This window comes from Rhea pennata, chromosome 7 (genome assembly GCF_028389875.1).
Source record: "Rhea pennata isolate bPtePen1 chromosome 7, bPtePen1.pri, whole genome shotgun sequence".
Taxonomy (NCBI): domain Eukaryota; kingdom Metazoa; phylum Chordata; class Aves; order Rheiformes; family Rheidae; genus Rhea; species Rhea pennata.
In genome coordinates, this window is record NC_084669.1 from 34274378 (window position 1) to 34282683 (window position 8306).

Consider the following 8306-nt stretch of genomic DNA (forward strand, 5'->3'; position numbering starts at 1 on the left):
CAGGAAAAATAAGACAAACTTTTTTTAATAATTATTTCCTATCTGTTTGACAGGTAAGCCAGTCGGAAGAAAGTACTTAAGTTTCCAAAAACATCTCTGGTGAAAAATAAAGCCTCGTGAGAAAGTGCTGTAACAGTGGAAGGGCAAAGTCCTAATGTGTCCTGATACCAGAGTGGGACTGTCAGAGGAGTTCACGTATAACGCTATTTGCAGTGTGCTGAACTGTTTTATTTGGAGGCAAGTTAAGAAGATGGAAAAAAAATTGATCAAGGCATGTGGAAAAAGAGGTGACAAATCTGTGCGTAACTTATGACTTAGAACCACACTTTGAACATTTGGACTTTTCTATGACTTAAAATGATGAAATATTGAATTAATTTATTTTACAAAATATAATTGTTAGCTTCAGATTAAGCTATAATGTTGCAGTTGTTGTAGTGGTATGTATAATTTTAACTTTACGTGGCCTTACATATTCAGGCAAACTGTAATTGTGGAAAGTAACAGCACCCTGTACATGCTAATCTTAAGAGTCTTTTGGCTTTAAATTACGGTTTACTTCACAGTGTGAAGAGACCAAAGATTTTTACAGGTTACTGGCCTTAGTATATCTAACATAAACCTAGTCAAACTGAGCAGGAGATTTGAAAGGAGAATAAATGCATTTTATTGTATGGGGAAGTAATACTTTGATTCAGTTATATGTAAAAAGATATGTAAAGTTAAAAACAGTACTGTACTGGAAAAAAGTCAGGTTTTTGAGTGGGAAAATATGTATTGAGAAAATATGAATATCTTAAAGTCAAGGGTTGCTCGGTTTAAACTGTATCTTTGTAACTAGAAATTATCAAGCATGAATCATATATGTGTGTGTATATATATTATAATCAAATAATTTTTCCATAATAATTGGAAATATCAGCTATCAGGAAAAAGTAATTTGGTTAACAGTTAATATATTTACATTGGAATAGATGCATCATGAATGTTACAGTTCTTGATAGCCAGTACCTTTTTTTTTAGTAAAAAGAAACACCTTAAATGTCTGTTACGAACACTTTTTCACTAGGGTGTTTACTCTGACTTTTTAAAGAATATTTGCATCATTTTGATTTTGGCCCATTATTTAATGCATCTGACAAGAAAAGACTGAAGAGCCCCTGCATTTTGAGCAAGTTTCACATTTAGATAATAGGTCTGCAAATTAACAGCTACCCATGCAAGTGCGTGCACATATACATACATGCATACACAGATTGCTTTGCCTAGATGGCTCTGAAATCTGTGCTGTGCATGAGTGTGTGCGTCTGTGTGTGCTTTACAAACAGTCTCCAAGAGATGAAAATTAAGTGGCAATCAGAACAGCACTTAGCCCACCATTATGTCAATGTCATCTATGTGTGCATTTGTTTAACCTCTGGGACTGCAGTTTGACCACCAACGTATGGAATAAGCTGCAAACTTTTATCTTCTGATTATTTCTTCATCATTTTTTATACTTCATTTTGGTGAGCAGTAGAACACAGCTGATAAGTTTTTCTGAATAATATTAATGCTTTCCATTCCATTAACATTTATAACCATAGTGACTAATTATACCTCTTCAAAGGATAATTGCATCAGCTGAAAATAGTAAAGACTAATCATTGCTACTGTTGATTTCAATTTCTTTATTATGAGAAGTGAAATTTAATGTGAAATAGCATGTTGTAAAGTTGTATTCATAAAGCAGAGACAAAACTGAACAGGAGGTTCCTGAAGGTATGTTATATTGTGGAAGTCTATCTTCCCCTCTTGCCAGATGTTAAATGCATCAGCCTACATCAGTGCATTTTTTTCCTCTTCCTTTTATTCCCCATCATGTGAAAAACAGGAAACAAATATTTTGTATGATAAACATGCTTATTTCTTTTTATTTGATGTGGAATTAATGAACTCTTCACCCAGATTGAAATTTTTGGTAAATTTGATGGATCAATACTCTCTAAGTATCACTTTTAGCTCTTCCTCTGTTCTCTGTGTATAGAAATTTTAGTATATTGCACCTGCATGTTCATCTGTTTGTGTTTGAATGTCTTCAGAACTTGAGCACTTAGTTGTGAAATTGCAATATTCCTTTTGCCACTTGATTTTTACATTAATTTGAAGTGTTGTTATTTCAGGATTAGTTTTTTTTTTTCCCTTCTGTTTTTATCATGTCTCAGTCGTGAGTCTCAAGCTTTTCTTTTCAAAACGAACAAAAGAGTTGGTCTATGCCCTCTCCTTAACCTCATCCATGATATAGCCTGAATGGAAAGGAAGCCTGAAAGGATTTTATTTTTTTTCTGCTTTCCATGTATCACCTTTAATCTTACTCTATTTTTCCTTGACAAGTGCCATTGTTTTCTGTCTTATGGGCTAAGATTGCTCAGCAGAGACAGAGCTAAAACATTCATTTATGCCACCTATGTTTTAATGCCATTTCCCTGTCATTATCAGTCTTTATTCTTGAATTCTTGGTCAGGTTTGGTTAAGCCACAGTTTACCTCTTCTCAGGGGAAGGGTGTTTGTTCTGAAGATCTGTCCCAATGGTTTTCCTGTGGCTCCTCTGATTGCACGCATTCTTCTGTATTTCTTCTGCTTCATTTAATTCTTTAGCTCTTCTAAGGGTGGAGCTAACACACTGTGCCAATTGGGGGGTGGGGGTGTTCTACTAAGTCTACATGTCCCTGACTTGCAAATGATCTCTGCTTTATTTATCATCTGCCAGCAATTCTTTTCCCCCCAAAACTTTAAATCAAGTCAGGTATAAAGGCACCGTTTAAACTCCTGTAGCAGAAAAGCAAACTTTGTACAGGATTTGTGTCAAGCTCATCTCGGTGATCTTTTTCGTTATCCTGTTTTATGTTTCATCAAGTTTCTTCCTTTGTCAGAGCACTGTGTGTTATTGCTTGAAGTGAAGGCTGTAGATTCATTTTTAGAATTTATCCTTTTTAATCGTAGTGCAGTGAAGTACAAATAATCCTTTGCTTTGTTGACTAATACTCTTGCAGCTAAGCAGTAGAGAAAGGAGGAGGTGAACTTTTCACACTACCATCTGTAACCAGCTGCTTCTACCACTGAATTTTTAGCTTGCTTGAAGCAAATAGCTGCGTTGTGTATTATAGCATGCAAGAAGACCATTTTTTTTCCACGCAGTGAATTATTGGCAGTTCATTGTAAAGGTCATCTATCTTTGCATCACTTGAGACAGGAGATGGCAGATTTCCTGGAGATGATTTTTGATGGATACAATCCTTCCATTAGAGTTAAATTTATGAAAATAATCAACAAATGTACAGCTCAAGGCAAGCTATCTGTAAGTCTTGGACGACCTTTCTTGTGGTAGCAGAATTTCTTTCTGCTAGGATTTCCAAATCTGCAAAGCAGTGTGTGGGTTTGTTTAGTGGGCATATGTCTGTGCATTTTTGCAAGCATGGAGAGGTTTGTGAGGAGAAAAGGAACGTGGCTGAGCAGTAGAAGATGAGGACTGGGAATCAACGTCTATGTCCAAGTCCTATACGTTTGTGGCATGATCTAGAATTACATCAGGCCATTTTTAACTTAATATTAAGTGTTTACAATTTTTATTACACCAGATGTACTCCTGTTCATCTGGAAAGTCTCCTAGCTTAGGAAACAAACCAGTATGAGGATGAGTGAGTTGAGAAACAACTCGCAACAGCTTTTGATAGCTTATGAAGGTGTAGTACAACTAGGCCTCAACTGGCTTGATGTCATGGAATCCTGTAGCACCCCGAAGAGGTGCCAAGCCTGCAGGCAGATGATTTTTCCAGCTTTTCCCCTAAGGAAAGGGGGCAAGAAACATTGTTTGAAGTGGTATCTTTTCATGTAATAGCCAACTTGTGTTAACAACAGGTAAGTCTAATTAGGTTTGCTGACTAGTGATTTTTTTGACAGTTTTTTTCGTTTGGGATAAGATTTTTGTACTGAGTTTTTGGCTGCCAATAAAAGTATTGCCAATGTCCAGTTGCCTGTATTTAAATGTCCTTTTTATGAAAGACTCCAGGTAAAGCATGTGACTGTTCATCTTAAGTATTTTCCTGAAAAATTCTGTTTGCAACCCCTAATCTCGTGTGCCACAGTCTCACTCCCATTGTTGTTCCTATGTTCTCTCTCACCCCTTTTCTTGCCAGTATCCCATCTGCAATGCATTCAGCTCCTCGTATTGATACAAGAAAGAAAAGAGACCACACAGTATATTGCCTGCATGTTTAAGGACACTGGAATCTGTATGTACAAAATGGAGTTATTCCAGATGTGTATCCAGATACAAAGAAACTACTCTCTTTTTACTACCCACAGTCTCATGGTTGATCAGGTTTATAAATGCTTGGTGTCGATATTCAGTAACAGTTGGTGATTGTTGGAGGGTTAACTTTGCTCTAAGGCCCTGATTGGGGCAAGTATTGCAGGGTGGAGTAGAAGTAATCATGGCAGGATGGTAAATCTAATATCAATCTCTCCTGATTATTAGCAGCATTTATTTTACTCCCTAGGGCTACCCTGAATTGTTAGTCTATCTGGCCCACTCAGCAGCTCCTGAGCTTTTTCCTTTCTTCTCCCTAGCCAGGGTGCAAAGGAGGGGGGACCGGTAGCCCATCCTCAGTGCAGGGGCCCTGATGGGGATCATCAGCAATAAAGCAGGACGTATGTAGAAGATAGTGGCTAGCGATACCTTCTACAGGATCGGCAGGGCAGGAACGGAGATGGATATATTCCTACGGATGAGCAGGATGTGTCCTGCAGCTGGAGTGCGACTTGCTTCTCTTGAAAGCTGTAGGTGCAGGGCCCTGACTGTACGGCGCGTAAGAGTGGCGGCAGCACCCGACATGCAGCATCCTTGGCCAGGCTTTCTGCTTCTGCTCTGGAGGTATTGCTTTTATTTTGAATTGCTACTCAATTCTTCTGGTAAGCTATGTTAATAAAAATGCCTATGCCTTTTTTAAAGTCTCCTGAACTAGATTTCAACACTGTCATATGGCAGTCAGTTCAGCAAACTAACATTGTGTTGTATTTGTTTGTTTTTACCACTTTAGCTCTGCTGCCGATATACTTGATCAAGGATAGTAACAATGAACAGAAGTGTGCAACCTAACGACACGCTCGGCAGTTTAACGTGTTTTATGGTATTGTCTTGTATTTTTTTCAGAATGTTCCAGTTATTTCTAGAAATTGGAGCTTTTCCAGGGCCTCGATTTTTTCCATCTATACTTATATCTTCACATGGGTAAGCAAAAGGTGCAAGCTGCTTGTGTAAGGAAGCCTTGTAGGCACGTGACTGGCTTTATTTGCCTTAAGCCCTGCCAGTAAAGCAGCAGCTGCAGCCCCTGTATCATGTTGACTTGCAGGAGCTCATCCCCAGCTATTTTTGTGGGGGAACCAGCACCTGACACCCCCCCCCTTAAACAGAGAGGGGTTTACCCTATGGTGAGTTCCTCAGCAGCTTTGGGAGTTGAGCGTTTTTAATGCTCTGCAATTTTTTCCTGGCTGATTCTCCTTTGGGGTGGAGTGGCTGGGACAGTTGAGTCTAAAGCTGGACACAAGCTCCAGCACCTTAGCAATGGTCCTGATCCCCACTGTGCAGACTGCACCGCTCTGAGTGGGCTGTCCTGACTTTTATCATTGCTGTTTTGTTCTGTTCTACCTAACTCCTATTCTTTCCTGGTGATTGCACTTGGGTACTGCAATTTCTTGATTCTTAACTCCAGAGAAACTAACTTCAGCTGCAGTTTGTGGATTTTGTTCCAGCTGTTTGAGTGCTTTGAATGCAGGGTTGGAAATACTCCTCCTGGAGTGATGTGTGCGCATCTCTGGTGCTGAGCAGCTTTGAAGTTGTTCAGGGCATTTGTGTGCACGTGGCTATCTCTGAAAAGTCTTCTAACAGGTAATCTTTCTTTCCACAGAACAGTCAAATACCTACCTACAAAGGTGATCATTTCTCCCTCCTCCTCACATGGAAGTACCCTTTAAAATTTGCCCTCGTTTGGTAATTTGTACCAAATACCAGGTAAATACCAATTTTGGAAATGTAATTTGAAAGAGGGGAAAAAAAAAGTGACTTATGCAAAAATAGTCATCTTTGTTAAAGAATGTGTTGCTTAAGGATAGAATTGGTGGCAGGAAGGTGCTTGCAGCTGTGATCTTAAATTGCTGTGCATCTGAATTTGTTATTTATTATCTTAATCCTAGCAGTCCACCAGGAAGGAAGGAAAATAATTATTAATGACAGATTTTGGTTAAAGTTAATTTATTGGTGATGGAACTAATTAGCCATTCCAGGTGTTCATCAGTTAACAAGACAGCATTTAACTATTAAATGTTTCAATTGCTATATGGCTAATTAAACATGATTAAACTGTTGAGTTTACAAACACATAACTAATTATATAACAATACATGTGTAGTGGGTTTATGCTGTGCATCAGACAAGATATATTCCATTCTTAAAAAAATGCTTCCAATAAGACTACATTAAGTTACTCCTAAAATTCAGATATTGAGTTAAATACTTCGCTGTGTTTTTAGGCCAGAAGTGTACTTTGAAAAAGTTGTAATGAGTTACTGAGTTAACTAACCAGTTCAAAAAAAAAAAAAAAAAAAGAAAAGTACAATGTATGGCAGGTCTTGAATCATGAGTTGAGTAGACTTTGATCTGTGTTTGCTTCCCCTGTAGCATGTCCTACCAATCACAAATTGCTGGATAGCACAGGTATCTGCAATTGCTTAAATTTAGGTCATTTCACTTTCCTGAGGCACTACCAGGTTCTCAGTGAACGTGGTAAAGGCTAGCCTTTTTACTGCAGCATGTCATGATTTCTCTACAGGCTGTTGGGCAAATTTGAGTGTTAGTATTTCTGCCTCTCGTTTGAGGACAGTATGAGTAGGAGGAAGCATAGATACCATTGACATCTCGGGGGAGAGTCACTAGCTGTTCCCTTAGCATGTTAAAGGTTACTGTAAATAAAAGCTGTAAAATTCCTCTGATTTTTCTGGAGGTTACTTAGCACTCTTTCTGTCAGGTAGTTTTGGAGGAATCTGGTTGTACTGAGGGATCTGAAGATAGAGGGGATAAAATAGATTTCTTAAGCTGAACTTAAGTATTCCAGCACATTTAACTTAAAAGCTTGGGTCTGAGACTGTATTGTGATGGGTGTAGTGGCAGAAAGCTGATGCAAAAAACATTAACGTTTGTAGGAAACTTGTGAAGGAAGGAGCTGGCTGAGCCATTTGGAAAATACTTACATTTTTGCCTGCTGGTACAATAATGGAGAAGGTTTGAATGGTCTTGAAGTTGGTTTAGGTTTGTTGGAGGCCACAGTCAACCGTTGAAGAAAATAAAATCTCTGCCCAGACCTTCAGCACTGTTTGTCTTAATTCTGATTTATAGTGAAGATGGGCCATAGTCTGCTGAAAAGATACAGATTCTAAACTAGAATGGAGCTGCCTTAGTGTGAAAGAGGAGAAACTTACCCAGTCATTGCAGGAACAAAAAGGACTCTAAAAATCCTTACCTTTTCAGTCAGATCTTCCTCATTGGGTCACTGGCTGTGGCTAGCTGTGCTGGAACCTCAGCTGAGGCTCTGCGCCTAGCCACTGCCCCTGCCAAATGCGCGACGACAACAGTAAGCACAAGCCTGATGTCTTTCAGCTGAAAAGGAGGCCAAGCTGCACTTGTGATACTTGGTGAAACAGGTGAGGATAGGCTTAATTCATCTTCTGAGTTTGGCACCCATCTGTTCCTTAAACTGTTAACACTTGCTGTTGCTACAGTGTATTATTGTTATTCATGCCAATATACTATAAACAATATGTTTTCTTCAGCCCTATGCAGGATAAAATACAGTATGAACTAGATCTTTGGCATTTGTGGGTTTGTTTTTCCTGCTAGGTATTATCATTTAGATTAGCACCTGATAGTTTTAATATACTGAATCTCTGTGGTGGTCCATTTTGTTTTATTTGCGTTCTGATGGATGCACATGTCATTTTATTATGAAAGGCACTTACGTTAGGAAACCTGAGTGCTGCACTGAGCTTATTATAAGATGTATTATAATTTCTGTTTAATTCAATTTGTATTAAAATTCAAGATTCAAGTTGGAACAATCAATAAAAAGGAAAAAATGTTAATATGGAGTGTGTGTGTGTGACAATTTTGTCTAGGAAATAATGCAAACAACCATATTGCAGCAGCCCAGAGTGCCTGCAACCAGCCTGGTGGGAGGACAGCTGAGCCCCCTGCCCTTCCCATGTCTGGGATGGGA